The 13898-nt window shown below is 41.0% G+C and overlaps 1 protein-coding gene across 2 annotated transcripts in view; it reads left to right on the top strand.

Moving 5' to 3' along the window:
- The window catches only part of LOC136681726 (E3 ubiquitin-protein ligase Midline-1-like), a 74025-nt gene that overhangs the window by 19061 nt on the left and 41066 nt on the right, over window positions 1-13898 (top strand). Inside the window, exon 1 of one of the 2 annotated variants that reach the window (XM_066658706.1) lies at window positions 6509-6675. The exons of the other annotated variant lie outside the window; for it this stretch is intronic. The gene's annotated coding sequence lies outside the window, so the exon portion shown is untranslated. Of the gene's footprint in view, window positions 1-6508; window positions 6676-13898 lie in introns of those variants that run through there. 2 annotated transcript variants of the gene reach the window in all.

Below are 13898 nucleotides of genomic sequence, written 5' to 3'. Positions count from 1 at the left end.
ATAGAGCTCTATCATTTAGAATGGCACTGTAATATCCACAGCTCCACACAGTCCCATAAAATCAGCATTAACCGACAAATCTCCAAGACAGCAATTGTGTTGTGAAATAAATGATGATGAAAAGCCATCCTTCAACCCTAAACTCGAGTCCCACTCTGACGTTTGCTGGATGTAGAAGCTCCGCTCACACTTGTTAAATATCATTAGAGGCCTAATCACCTCGGTGCCAGTCACACTGCATTATGTGTGAATTGTGCATAATGCAGAACTGAAAGGCAGCACACTAATATGGCCCTGATGATCCTCTCAGTTGGAGAGGATTAACTGAACTGCGTGTTTTATCACGGCATTGGAACTCCTCTTGGACTGCTGCAGCTCTGTTTGAAAAGTAAGAAATGCAGTGAATTTTAATGGGAACAAACTGAGGCAATCTGGCAGGTGTCATCTTTGTATTCCAGCTTCTGAATTCCAGTGATTTAGCAGTAATTAATTGCTGTTCTGTCTAAGCTTTACTTTGTATCTCTGTAGGATACTTATCAGTATATTACTGCTGTCGAAATGGCATGTGTCTTCGAAAATGTAGCTATATAGATGAAGGAAAAGGTGTTGTTAATGATGCAAAGAGCCAGTTCCTCAAATGATTCTTTATGCTATGAAACAGTATTTACACTCACGACAAGTGGCCTGGATGCATCACAGGTCCTGTATTAAACAAACATGGATGCTCCCATATGGGGAACCCACTCTATGGAACATAAACAAGCACTAGAAAACAGTTAGATTCTTCATCTCATGTAAGATGTAATTCACATAAATGAAATGTCATAGTAATAAATAATCACTTTGGTGCATATTGTTCAGTAAAATTGACTGACTGCTTCCAAACTCTGAACACACAATGCAATGAGATTTTAGGTGAAGTGTTTTGGAGGTTTGACCCAGTGTAGATGCCAAATGATATATGCCCAAAATGGAGGTACAAGGTTTGTTCAGGAGGCAATGATGTGCATAGAGAGGAGATCTATGACTGCACTGCTGCGATGTAATACTGGGGAATGAGGGGGTCAAGGTGAATGGAGTCTCTAGAGAGAGATCTGAAAACACAATACACAGTGTGGATGATGGAGTGGATGGAGGAGGAAATTTTTATGACAAAGCAGATACAACCTACAACTCCGTGTGATACGAGTAAATGGCAATGGGAAAAGGTGACCTTGTGGATATGAATGCTGTTGGTTTAGTTAAACCTAGAGCTGTAACAACAAACTGGATAAAATAAAAGCACTGATAATAAGATAAGAATCGGCAATGAAATTTCTTATTGATTAGTTGGCTTGACACGCCCTACATACCCCTTTTAATGTTACTTAACAGAAAGCAAAAATAGCACTGTGTACAGCCTATAAAAATAAAAAAATCCCCAAATCATTCTGGACATTGGTGAGCAGTGTGGACCCCCCGTTACCTGAGGTAGGTTTGGACAGTCAGTGCTCTCCTCCAAGCGTGTTGAGTTATCCAATTGCAATTCAAGGAGTAGCAGGGTCCAGACGAGTTAGAAAACTGCTGAGTTCAGGAGACATGTTGTTATAAACGAATAGGCTCATCATGGTAACTAATTAAACCTCCATCAAAATGTCTTTACCAGTTATAATGATTACAAAAGAAAGGTGGAAAACATAATCCTCCAATCTGCACAAAACCATTTCTCAGACACAAAACAAAAAATACGTTTTTTAGTACTTAAGCAGTTCTCTCAAGTGACTCTTTCTTAAGAGATGAGCTGTGTCAGAATATTTGATCCAAACATCAAGACTACACCACGCTTTCCGGTTCCTGTGCTCACAACTGAATTTTGAGTAAAATCTTATCTTCTGAAAAGTGCTGGTCTCATGTTCCCACGCTGCATTTTTGTTATGCTGAGGCTCTTTCTGCGTGCTTGGTAATGTCAAGCTTAATTATGGTGTTGCAGACCATACAAACAATAATTCATTCAGCTTTGCTTCATTAATAGTGCTGAAAAATATGCTGCTACGACTTTGATAACACACCTTTTGTTTCCAGTTTTAATAGAACATTGTAGAAAAAGAGGGAGAAGGCATGTGTTTTTATGTTTAGATGAAAACTTTGCAAATAATGTGTGAAGAGCAGCAATTTTCAATGTTTCAATTGGACCCCTTTCCAATATTATAATGAACTGATTAATTGACTATGGAAAAAATCATTAATTGTGAAATTAGATTTAAACACAGGGAACGGCATGACAGGCCTTGGGCAAGACTCCTAACAACAGATGCTTCTGTTAAGTGCCATATATACACATATATTTATTTATTTATTTTTTCCCTGGTAGTGTCAATGTCTTTGTTCTAGGGTTGTGGGTTCAATCCACTGCGACCCTGAAATAATGAAAGTGGAAATAATTTCTTTCAACTTTCTTACACAGAAAACAAAATGATAAGCCTGAGTTTGACATGGTGTATGTAATAAATACAACTTAAATAATTAAAACTGTTATGGATTATGGCACAAATATGTTCTTTAACTTGTACAGCAGACTGGTACTGAGGCTTCCACTCTCTGGTACAGCAGAAAAAAGAAGTGAAATCTGACATTTACAAGGTTGTTTGTGATTACCTCAGCTCTAACCTAGCCGCTGTAACATTATCTAGATGAGCCAAAAATGGAACACTGCATTGGACAAAGCAATCTGAAGCAATCAACAAGAAGAACATGCTGTACATACCCTGTGGCTGCTTACATAGTGCATCCCTGTGACCCTCAAAAGCCCCAAGGCCAAGCAATCAAACAATACCCTTAATTAACACACCCTCTCCTGCTCTGCCGTCATTTGGGGTTTGCATAATACTGAAGTAGCCTTTCTGAAGGACAAAGCATGACCTACATATGAATAATTATCACGATGGGCATGGAAAAATTATGAATACTTCTGGGTCTTTGTTCTGGCCCCAGTTCAAAAAGGTGCAGTATATTTGTGGCAGTTTATATTACTTAAAGCAGCTCTTTAACTAGCCATCTGAACTCACTTTTGAGGTCAAAGGCCAGGAAGACAAGCAAGCAGTGTGTTCAGGACTGATTTTACAGAACAGATGTAACAGAGTGGCAGAGACAGGCAGCCTCTACCTGACTCAGCCATGCAAAATGACGTACCAACGATATTCTCGTAAACAGCAACACAGTACCTACAGCTACAGAAGAAATCCAAGCAATTTCTGTGGTTTTGAACGCCTTAAACCTCAACTCAACCCTCAGATAACATCTCAGAATCCACGTGAGGGGAGCAGTAAAGATACTGCGACTGGAGAAATACCAGGATGTCCAATTAAATGACGTTAAAAGTCAAATCAGATAAGATCTGCACTTTGCTAATAACGTGATGGCGTGTTGTGCTGCTCTGAGGAAAGTCTTGTTGTTTTTCGTTCATGGTTAAGGCTGGAATTGGAGAAATCTGCTTCTAAATCAAGGAATGGAGAACCTGCCCCCAGTATCTTGTGGAACCAGATTTGCTTTTGTGGCTTTATGGGGTTTGCCAAGAGAAAAGAGGCAAAGACCCTGAAATTCCAGGCATTCCGGAAAAGCTAAAAGCAGTTTTTTACCTTCCAAAAAAACCTTCAAAATCCAAAGCTGGATTTGATCCCACAGAGGAAAGAGACAGAAGGCATATTTTTCAGAGACTAATTTTTTGCCCCAAAAATGTAGATGATTCAGGAATACTACTGTTTTCACCATAAAACAAACTCCCATTTGTTTTCATTCAGAAGCTTCATGTCTTTTAAGATGGACAGTGTGTTTGAGTATGAATTAGGACTGTAGCATGTATGTAGCTGAAGTTATTATTTACTGTTTGAATTACCATAGAAACTTATTTGTTACTTGTTTAGTTTTGTAGGACCATACATGTTTACTTGGAGTCAATTCCATCTTAAATAATTGGAAACAGCAAGAATAAGTCAAAATTATGGAGCAAAAATAGATCATCCTCATATCTTTTCATATGTTTCAACAAGTCAAGGACTCTCCACCGTCCAAATGCCTCCAGATGCTGTTTCTCGTGGCTCAGCAAGCTCAGTGAAGCATAGCGCCACCCTTATTTTCCCCCCATTTACCAAGCTAGGGCTATGCACAAACACTGGAGCTTTTTCCCAGTGGAGAGCTAGAAAATGGCAATATCCTTAGAATGTTATATAAAAAATAAATTTTAAAAATGTCTTTTTGATTAAAAACCCAAACATTGCCTGTTAATAAGCAAAATTACTACATGACTTGTTTTCTGCATTTTTCAGACTTATCACTTTGTGGTTCAGCCTTGTTTAATAAGTGCTTATGTATTATAGAGTATTAATGGGTGAAGTTGAGCCATGCACTAGTCAGTGTACACTTGTCAGAGTCTATAAGGATTAATTGTTTATTTGCTGCTTGGGCACTAAAGCAATGCCTGCTCTCTTGGTGTATACTGGGGATGACAAATGGAGGAATAACGCACTGCTGAGTGATTCCTTAAAGAATAAATCCTTGCTGGGAATATGCTGATGTCATCTTGAAAAATCTCTGGATGCGGCACATCGGAAAGCTGACTGCGGGTTCACTAGAATTCCCCCAGTGTTGTTTATTTATCCAATTCTTTTCATATACATCCCAGTTCGAATTGTTGTGTATTAGATACCGGTCTATTATGACACCAGAGAGATTATTTTTCACCCGCAATCCGTTCTCAACAAGCACAGCTGGCAGCCAGAGAGTCTCAGCATAAGCCAACTGAGCAAACGGGTGTTAAAGCGCCATGTGGTATCAGTTATGAGGCGTTTTGGTGGTCTTTGGCCTTCTGGATCAAGGGCAACATCAGGCCGCGGTGACCCATTAGTGACCCGTAACATTCCTTTCGTCTTCTCTGAGGAGTGGCTGGCTGAGGAATGAGCGAGCCACTCACTGATCCTGCTATTGACTAAAACATCACTTAGTGGTAGCTAATAAAAACTGACTTAGCTGTGCTGCGGTGCTGGGGGACTACGTGTGTCGCCGTGTCTTCTTGAGCAGCTGGGAGAGATATGCAGGTTGTGATGACATACAGGGATGGCGTGTTGGTTAAACATAATCACTGGATTGAGGCTGGCTGAATACTCCACTTGTTTCCAAACGCAGGTCTCTGCTTTGCCCTGTGCATAAAACCTGTTCTGAGGGTATTGGCTTTGACTCGTGGCATTTGGAGAGAGAGAAAACTGTTGAAGTTTGTTTATGAAACAGGTCTTCGTTTCCCACTTGTTGCCCCCCTCCCCCCTCCCCCATTCAAATGAGTGTTTATAAAGGGCACAGCAGTGTGATTAAGCTGACAAACTGAGGCTTGTTTACAGAACCCAGAAAATGAAGAGGAGAGTAAATTGAAGGTGACAGATGAGACAATCTCAGATCAGATGAGTGAGAGAGAGACAGACAATGAGAGAAAGGAAGAGGGAGAGAGTAATACAGATAAAAGGAGGGAAGGAGGGGGAGAGAAATACAGTGAGAGAGAGAGACAGAGATAAATGCAGAGATGGACTTAGAGAGAGAAAGGGAGAGATGGAACAAGAGGAGAGAGAGAGAAAGAGTGAGAGGGAGAGAGAGAGATGGAGTGGGAGGGGAAAAGGAGAGATTAAGAGAGAAGGAGGGAGGGAGACAGAGATGTGTGGGAGAAAAAAGAAATGAAGAGATGGATTGAGAGAAAGAGAGAGATGGAGTGGGAGAAAAAGAGAAAGAGTGAGAGACAGAGAAAGAGATGGAAAGATGGAGTTGGAAAAAGAGAGAGATATGAAGGGAGAGAGAGAGAGAGAGAGAGAGAGAGAGAGAGATGGGGAGATGGAGCGGGAGAAAGAGAGAAATGGAGTGAGATGAAGAGAGAAAGTGAGAGAGAGAGATATATATATATAGAGAGAGAGATGGAGTGGGAGAAAGAGAGAAATGGAGTGAGATGGAGAGAGAGAGAGAGAGAGAGATGGAGAGATGGAGTGGGAGAAACAGAAATGGAGTGGGATGGAGAGATGGAGTGTGTGTGAGAGAGAGAGAGAGAGAGAGAGAGAGAAAGAGAGAGAGAGAGAGAGAGAGAGAGGGAGAGACAGAGAGAGAGAGAGAGATGGAGTAGAAGAAAGAGAAATGGAGTGAGATGGAGAGATGAAGAGAGAGAGACAGAGAGAGAGAGAGAGAGAGAGAGAGAGAGAGAATGACAGAAAGAGAGGTCAAACATGAGAAAGAGGAAAAAATCTTGCCCGGAGATGTGAGAGACATAAATCCTGCAAGAGTCCTCTAACAGCCTGGCAGACCCTGATCACTTGAATAACTCCTCCCTTCTGCCTCTCCATTGGTCTTCCTCTGCAAGCCCTGCCCACCGCTGGGACACAGGGGAAGGGCAGAGTGATCCAGAGGCGGACCGATGCTCCGGAGCACTCCTCCTGTTCTGCCCTCAGCAGGGTGAAGGAGGAGTGGCTGCAGGGGGAGCGGAGTCGCGAGAGACAATGACACAGGCAGACTCCAACGTGCCTGCTCTCCAACTTCTCTGAGTGTTGCGCAGAGAGTGAGAAAGAGCGAGCGCAGCTCAGAGCACTGGGTGAACCTGAGCGCAGTCGCACTTCGCCTTATTCTCCCTATTTCGCTGTGTGTGTGGATGATGGAATTTTAACCATGTGGAAGGTGAGTAGAACTTCAGCTGGGGGTTGTGGGTCCTATGTGGTTTGACATACTTGGATTATAAGGAAGGTCCCGATGACTCTTCTGGAGTAATCACACAAGTTCAGAGACGCATCAGACCACTGTCAAAGCATTTTTAACTTTGCTCGGCTGCAGACTAGACCTGGCATGAGTATGCAATAACTTCTCGGTGCCCGAGTCAAGGTGTTGAATGGCCAAATCTCAGAACACATTCTTGGAGATCTTAAGCCCAGACAGATGAGGACTTCAGAAGAGCTCAGTAACAGGTTCAAGATGCAGGAATGTGACTGTCTGAGGTCCGTTGGTTGAAGTTCAGTGGTTTGAGCCTCATGTCCTTTGCTCTTTGAGTCATTTTGCACACAGCCCTCAAGTGTTTCCGAGACATCCCGGTCTGCTGCACTGGATCCAAAGCCAGCTGCTTTTTTATGGTCTGTACATCTGCAGGGTTGGGCTGTTGGTCAAATCCTAGTCTGAGGGAGACTGCAGTGCAGGTCGGTTTAAAAGTCGAGTCAAAGAGACTCGAGTGTCTTAAGAGTGCCGCATGGTTCTCAAGGTGACGGAGACAGGAGCTGACACAGCTCAAGTCTGAGCTTCTCTAAATCAGAAGAGCTTGTCTCCACCGCTGGACGTCAAAATTTTCACAGCATGCCACCTATTGTTAGGGCGCGACTTGACGTGACACATGGACAGACCCATGACTTATTTTGTTAACTCTGCTGAGCGACTGGTATAGCTTCACCAGAGTAGACTGGAGATCAATTCCAAGGAAAGGCACACCATATGCTATGTTTGTGTTAATTTTGTCAGTGAAAGCTATTCATTAACAGACTGATTCTTCACAAAAAAACTAGATTATAACCAAATAAATATAATCAGTTAAAGACTAATGTGAAATGACCCATTATTTCTGATCTGAAAACAGAAAATCACAAGTAAATAAAAACAAGAAAATGCTCCGTCTGCTTCCAATGAGTGCGGACAGGTGAAATGGTGAAAAGGAGTCGACTCCTGGAGAATCGTTTCTTCAAGAGTCTAGGAGCAACTGTTGGACAATGAGTCAGAGTTTAATTTAAAATGTTAAATAATTCAGAACGTAGTAGAAATAAATATTGGTCATATTTCTTGCATAATTTTGTTTTTACAAGTAAAGGCTATAGTTTAGACACAAAGCTTTTATCGACTAAAACTAGACTAAATTACCACTTATTAAATGACTAAAATGAGTCTAAAACTATTTCAAATTTTAGTCAAAAGACTAAGATTAAAACTATATCAAACTCAGCTGCCTTAAGATTTGCAATCCCTTCAGGGCTCAGCTCTTTTGGAGCAGTCTCCTTCTCACCATCCTACATCTCCTACTCCTGCCCGATAAACCTTGTGTACTCTGGAGACTGAAGGGCTGCACGAGGTTACACAGTGATAACCTCTGCATCGCTGACCTGATAAAGAACAAATGCTGTCAGTCCTCAGCTAACTTGGCTCTGGCAAAGCCAGCAAGATTGAACTGGCAGCTCAGTGTTCCCATGAAGCCCTGCTTCTGCTGAAACACATGGAAACACAAAGTCCTGTAAATTCGGCTCGGCAAAGAAAGCCAGCTCAGGAATATGCTGAGTTCTGTGGAGCCAAAGCTGATCAAGGCTTCCCTCTAATTCTGCTCTGGGCACTTTCCAGTGGGAAATGTCTCAAACCTTCAGAAATCTTTCTGCCACTTTTCCCCTCCACTCTCTTTCTATTCATATGCACACTTACACCAACTGTTCAATAGGAGTTTAGGCGACTCCTGCTGTAAGCAACGGGCAGGTTGTTGAGAAGTAAATGGCTGTATGGATGAAACCCACTGTACACTGCTCTCTGGATCTATATGTATGAGCCTGAGAAAAGGACAGAGGAGTCTGTTTGGTTTAGGGCATTCTTAAAAGCAGGTAGAGCAGATTGGACCTGATAAGTCACTTATTTAAGTGGTCCTTTGGCAGCTGCACCAGCTTGGTGCTGGAGCGCATTTCTGCCACCAGAGGGTGCTCATAAGGACCTAATTCACACTGAGTCATTTCTCAAAGCGCTCCCATTGCTGGTGTACAGTCAGAGCCTCATGGTCATCTGCTGCCATGTAAAATTTGTGTCAACTATCCTCTGCCCCACCATCTATGGTCAGTGACCTCAGGGAAAAAAAACTCTGGACATTTTTCAAATCATTTATACCCTAGCAATGACCCAGACATGAAAACCTAGTACAGTGTCTAATGCACTTGAATCAGTACAACTCTGCAATGTGATTGCTGTGATCAGCAGTGCACTCTGGAGCACCATTCGGTACCTTTGGGATGAGCTAGAGTAACGTTTGTGATCTAAAACTAATCATACCTTAATGGTACCTGACCCTTCTAATTGGCTGAATGCAGTCAAATCTGCGCCCAAACTTTCCAGCATATAGCGTAAAGACTTCCTGGAGGAGAAGAGGCTGTTTCTGCAGGAAAGGTGGGGGGGAAACTACCAATAAAAACCCTGAACTGTAGAGGAAATATGAATAAGCCATCCATATGTTAAACTGGTAACAATTCACAATAATAAATTATTGTTCATTAATTATAATGAAATACGTACCAAAGATTAAGCACGTAAGTTAATTATTACTAGCAATGAAATGCTAGTAATGCTAGAAATGAAATATAACTAGCAATAGCAATGAAAACTAACATTGCTCTAGATATTTTAAGTGGTTAATAAATAAACTTAACATGTCTCTGTAAAATGATAAAGATTTGTTACAACAACGTTAAACAATACCAACATTAGTAATGTTTTTAGATTGTGATTGTCATCTTCAGTTTAAAAATGATTCATCGAGATGATGATTCACTTAATCAGTTAGCAACACACTGCTAATGTTGTCATTAATAATGTAGCCTTAATGCTACTGTACTCTTATTTTAAAATGTCAGCAGTAACCCATAAACTGCAGGAGGGCTTTCAGTGAGTACATGTGATGTATTATATCCACAACAACAGACAAAACTTTCAAGAGGGCAAAGTAATACAAATAACACCACGGAAGGTGTATAGAGTTAGAAAGACCAGACGTCAGAAGTGAATGTACAGTAAGCTGAAGGACGATGACAATAGCATTCGTACTTGTCCAGAGATTATGTTCTCAGAGGGATAACCTTCATGAGATTGCAAAACCGCACTGAATTCATCCTGTTCAGGGTCCTGGTGGGTCTAGAGCCTATGAAGAACCACGGGGTGCAGGGCAGGAGGAACACAACCTGGACAGGGCACTAGTCCAACACAGGGAAACACACACTCACCCAGTACTTCAGTGAGAAGACAACTTAAAAGTCTGGGTCTGAAAGAATATGGCTTCAAAGAAAAATCCCAGAGAAACAAGGCCTCAGATACTTCCTCAGTCCATGAGCTCATATTAATCAGTCAGTATCTGCTGCTGTGGTTTGACATGTGTTGGCTGCTGGAGATGGAATCTTATCCTACATAAGCACTGTTTTTGTGTTTGGTAAACAGTATGTTTCCATGTTAACATTCCTAGGTTTGAGGTGTGGGGCTGATTCATGCTCATAACTGAAGATCAATAAATCTTGGTGTCTGGGACACTGCATGTCAGAGCCAAAATAACATTCTAATTTATAGTCACTGAGCAGTATCTGTCAGTGAGCTATGTGAGCTCCTTGACTTAGATAGGAATGAACAGTTGAGAGATATGCAACGCCACACATATCAGAGAAAATAGATACTGTACTGAATTCTAAGCAGTGTCTGGGGGTTATTTGGCTTCTGTTAAGTCAGTATTTTCCAGAGCCTCAGAGTCAATATCCTGTATTTATCAGTGTTCATTGCTTCATGAGCTTTGGAAGTTCTTCTCGTTGTGCCTTTTTGATTCCTCTCTTTGATTCTTAGGTTCTTAGAGTTTTTATCGTTGGTTTTGGTGACTTCCTGCTCTTAAGACGCTTAAGCTCTCTTCTCTCTTTCCTGCCTTGTTTCTTTTCACAGAAGAAATATCTCAATCTAAGCAAATGCTCTTAGCAAGTTTCACATACTGAGTCTTCGTTTCTTGGTTTCAGTGTTGTGTGTGCCCTTATGTATCTGGATATTTTTAAAAACAGGTTTTTGTATGTTTTTGGCCTCCCATCCAAATGAAATTGGCATTTTAGGTAATGGAAAACCATGGGTTTGAAAATGGCATTGTCAGCAGTGTTGTGTTTACAGGCAAAACTGAGCTTTCCACAAACCTGGAGCTTTTCTACCAATAGCTTCTCCTTCCCTATATAGTGAATTACATAAATCATAAAACTGCATTGTATACATGCAGCTAGCACTAGATTTCAGATTCCTACATATGAATAAGTATAAATGATGTTGTACTAGAAATATATAATGCACTATTAAGATCTAGATTCAGTAACCTCATGACTTATGTAGTGAACTACAATGGGAGTATGAGTGATTTGAGACTAAGCCACTGTTTGTTTCATGCTTTGTCATGTTTTGATGTCTCTCTTTAAGAGGTACTGTGGGCCCCTACTGGACTGGCATGATAACGCAACCGTATAAATGAAAATATCTGGATATGCAGACAGGGACTTAAGGTGTTTTTTTGCTTTTTTTTTGAGTCTTGGTTCCTCCTTGTCTTTTTCTGTCTCCGGTTTTCTTTCTCATTATTTTTTAAAAAATCTTCCCTAGTATTTCTCAACCCTTGTCCTTTCGAGAAATGTATTGTTCTCAGTGATTCTTCCTTATGTTCCTAGGAAGTCATGTGTTTGAAACTTGGTTACTATGAGTGTGCCTCATGCTCTGAGTTTGTTTTTCCTGTCACCGCTGCCCTCAGTTCGATCACTGCAGGTCTGGACAGGCACGTTTGTAAAGCTGTTTTGGGGTAACGCCTGTGGGAACAAAAGCTAAGCAAATAAAAGTGAACAGAATTACAGTCGTTAACTGCGAACACATCACTGTTTTGAGTTTAAAGGTTTGGGGTTGGTGAGGGAAAATGATTCCAGAATAAACATCAAAGACTGAGCTGCCACTCTGAACCGTCCATTACTTGAGTGGCTGGTTTTACCTGTTGCATGTTGCGGCAATTCACAGTGCTGTCAATGCCCTGATGATGTGTCATATGATGTTTTAGAAGTTTTTCTACTTGAAGGTAGTTTGTCTTTTTCAGATGTTGCCTGTAACATTGCTGAAGCTTAAATCATGTGTTTGTTTCTGGTTATGGCAGCTAATAATAGGTGCCTTCCACTCCACAGGCACACAAAAAAGGAAGAAGGAGCAGAAAGCATGTAATTTGAGATGCTGTGATTACAGCTCGGGTCAGAATGGTGGTTGCTGTTTGTTTGATGTTGTGTCAAACGTGTATTGGGTTTTTCTGGTTGAAACACATTACCTTACATGGAGACACACACATGCACAGCCTTCCCACCATTTGAACCATATTTGCTCTGCTGATATCCCTGCACATGCGATAAATCAGCAGTTATATAGTTCAAATCAACATCTCTACACAGTCCCACTTCATGATGGGTGAAAGATCACACTGTTGATTGTGTTAAACTTCAAAGGTGGAGCGTGTGTTTTGGGGCCATTTGAAATGGTTATTAGTTTTGATCTCCTTTCAGTCATTTAATTATTGCTCGTTTTAGTCTAGTTTTAGGTGACGACACCAAAAAAGATTTTCAGTCTGTTTTTAGTCTGTTAAATGTTAAAAAAGCCTAAGCTTAGCCATTTATTTTACATTTTTCACTACTTTAGGGGTATTATTTCTTATTAACTTTCATTAAAAGAGCTTAATATTTATGCTACATTTAAACATATGTAAACATCCAAAATTATGGAAGGAATATGGCCTTTTTTGTTCAAATGCATTTTGCATTTATTTAACATTAACATATTAACTTCAGGCAGCACGGTGGCGCACCAGGTAGTGTCGCAGTCACACAGCTTGTGGGTTCGATTCCGGCTCCGGGTGACTGTCTGTTGGTGTGTTCTCCCCGTGTCACGTGGGTTTCCTCCGGGTGCTCCGGTTTCCTCCCACAGTCTAAAAACACACGTTGGTAGGTGGATTGGCGACTCAAAAAAAATTGTCCTTAGGTGTGAATATGTGTGTGTTGCCCTGTGAAGGACTGGCGCCCCCTCCAGGGTGTATTCCGTCCTTGCACCCAATGATTCCAGGTAGACCCAACGCGACCCTGAACTGGATAAGTGCTTACAGATAATGAATGAATGAATATTAACTTCAGGTTCACTGAAATCCGAGAGTGAGTCGACTCCACAGGTTTCAAATCTATGAATCATTGGCCAGCATTTGATACCAGCAACAGGTAGACGCCTGAAGAATTGATTCTTTGGGAGTCAACGCCTTGTCACCTAAAATGTAGATGGTGAAGAGTCGGAGAATCCCAAGGAATTGATCCTTCAGGCGTCTAGCTGTTGCTGGTAAAAATCATTTCATCTGAAAACAGACGGAGCATTTTCTTGTTTTTATGTCCAAGTGATTTATGTTTCTGTGTTACAAATCTGACAACAAGTAATTTATCTGTCTTTCACAATACTGATTAATTTTTATTCCTTGATGAAAAATGCTTTGCCATAGTTACTGTCGTCAAATGATTTTTCTGTGAAACCAAGCTCTAGACTTGGTTTCACTGTAAGAAACAGGTTGTCAGCAAATATTTTTCATCACAGTTTTCATGAAATTAACACTTCTAATCAGATGCATTCTGCCTTCATGTAATGTACACAACTGGGGAAAACATTCTCTGAAAACTGGTCTCTTCTTTATGTATGTGTAAAAAGTGAGTGATTTTTTAAAATTATTATTATTTTTTATTATTAATCGCACTTGATTGTGTTTCACTGGATTTGCTTGTTTGAGCAGCTGGGTGTCCATATATTTACTTGTGTTTTTCTTCTTTAAAATTGCATCAGTGCCTAAAAAGTTGTGTTGTTAATTATATCAACAGCATTAAACATCAAATTTAGAAGTTGTATTCACCCTGCATCACATGAATATCTCCTAATATCTCCCATGTTGTCTTAAGCTTGTAGACGACTCTGTTATTTCACTGCCTCTATTAAGCCCTGTGTTTCATGATACAGTGAGCAGTTAATGGGCAGTGGCTACAAGCACAGTCTCAAAGGAGATCGAGCTGTAAGGTCAGGTGCATATTACAATCGCCTCAAGGCTCGACTGGTGTTTT

The sequence above is a fragment of the Hoplias malabaricus genome, chromosome 2 (assembly GCF_029633855.1).
Source record: "Hoplias malabaricus isolate fHopMal1 chromosome 2, fHopMal1.hap1, whole genome shotgun sequence".
Lineage (NCBI taxonomy): Eukaryota > Metazoa > Chordata > Actinopteri > Characiformes > Erythrinidae > Hoplias > Hoplias malabaricus.
The sequence above is the reverse complement of the archived record's forward strand: the minus strand, read 5'-3'. Positions and strand labels throughout refer to the sequence as shown.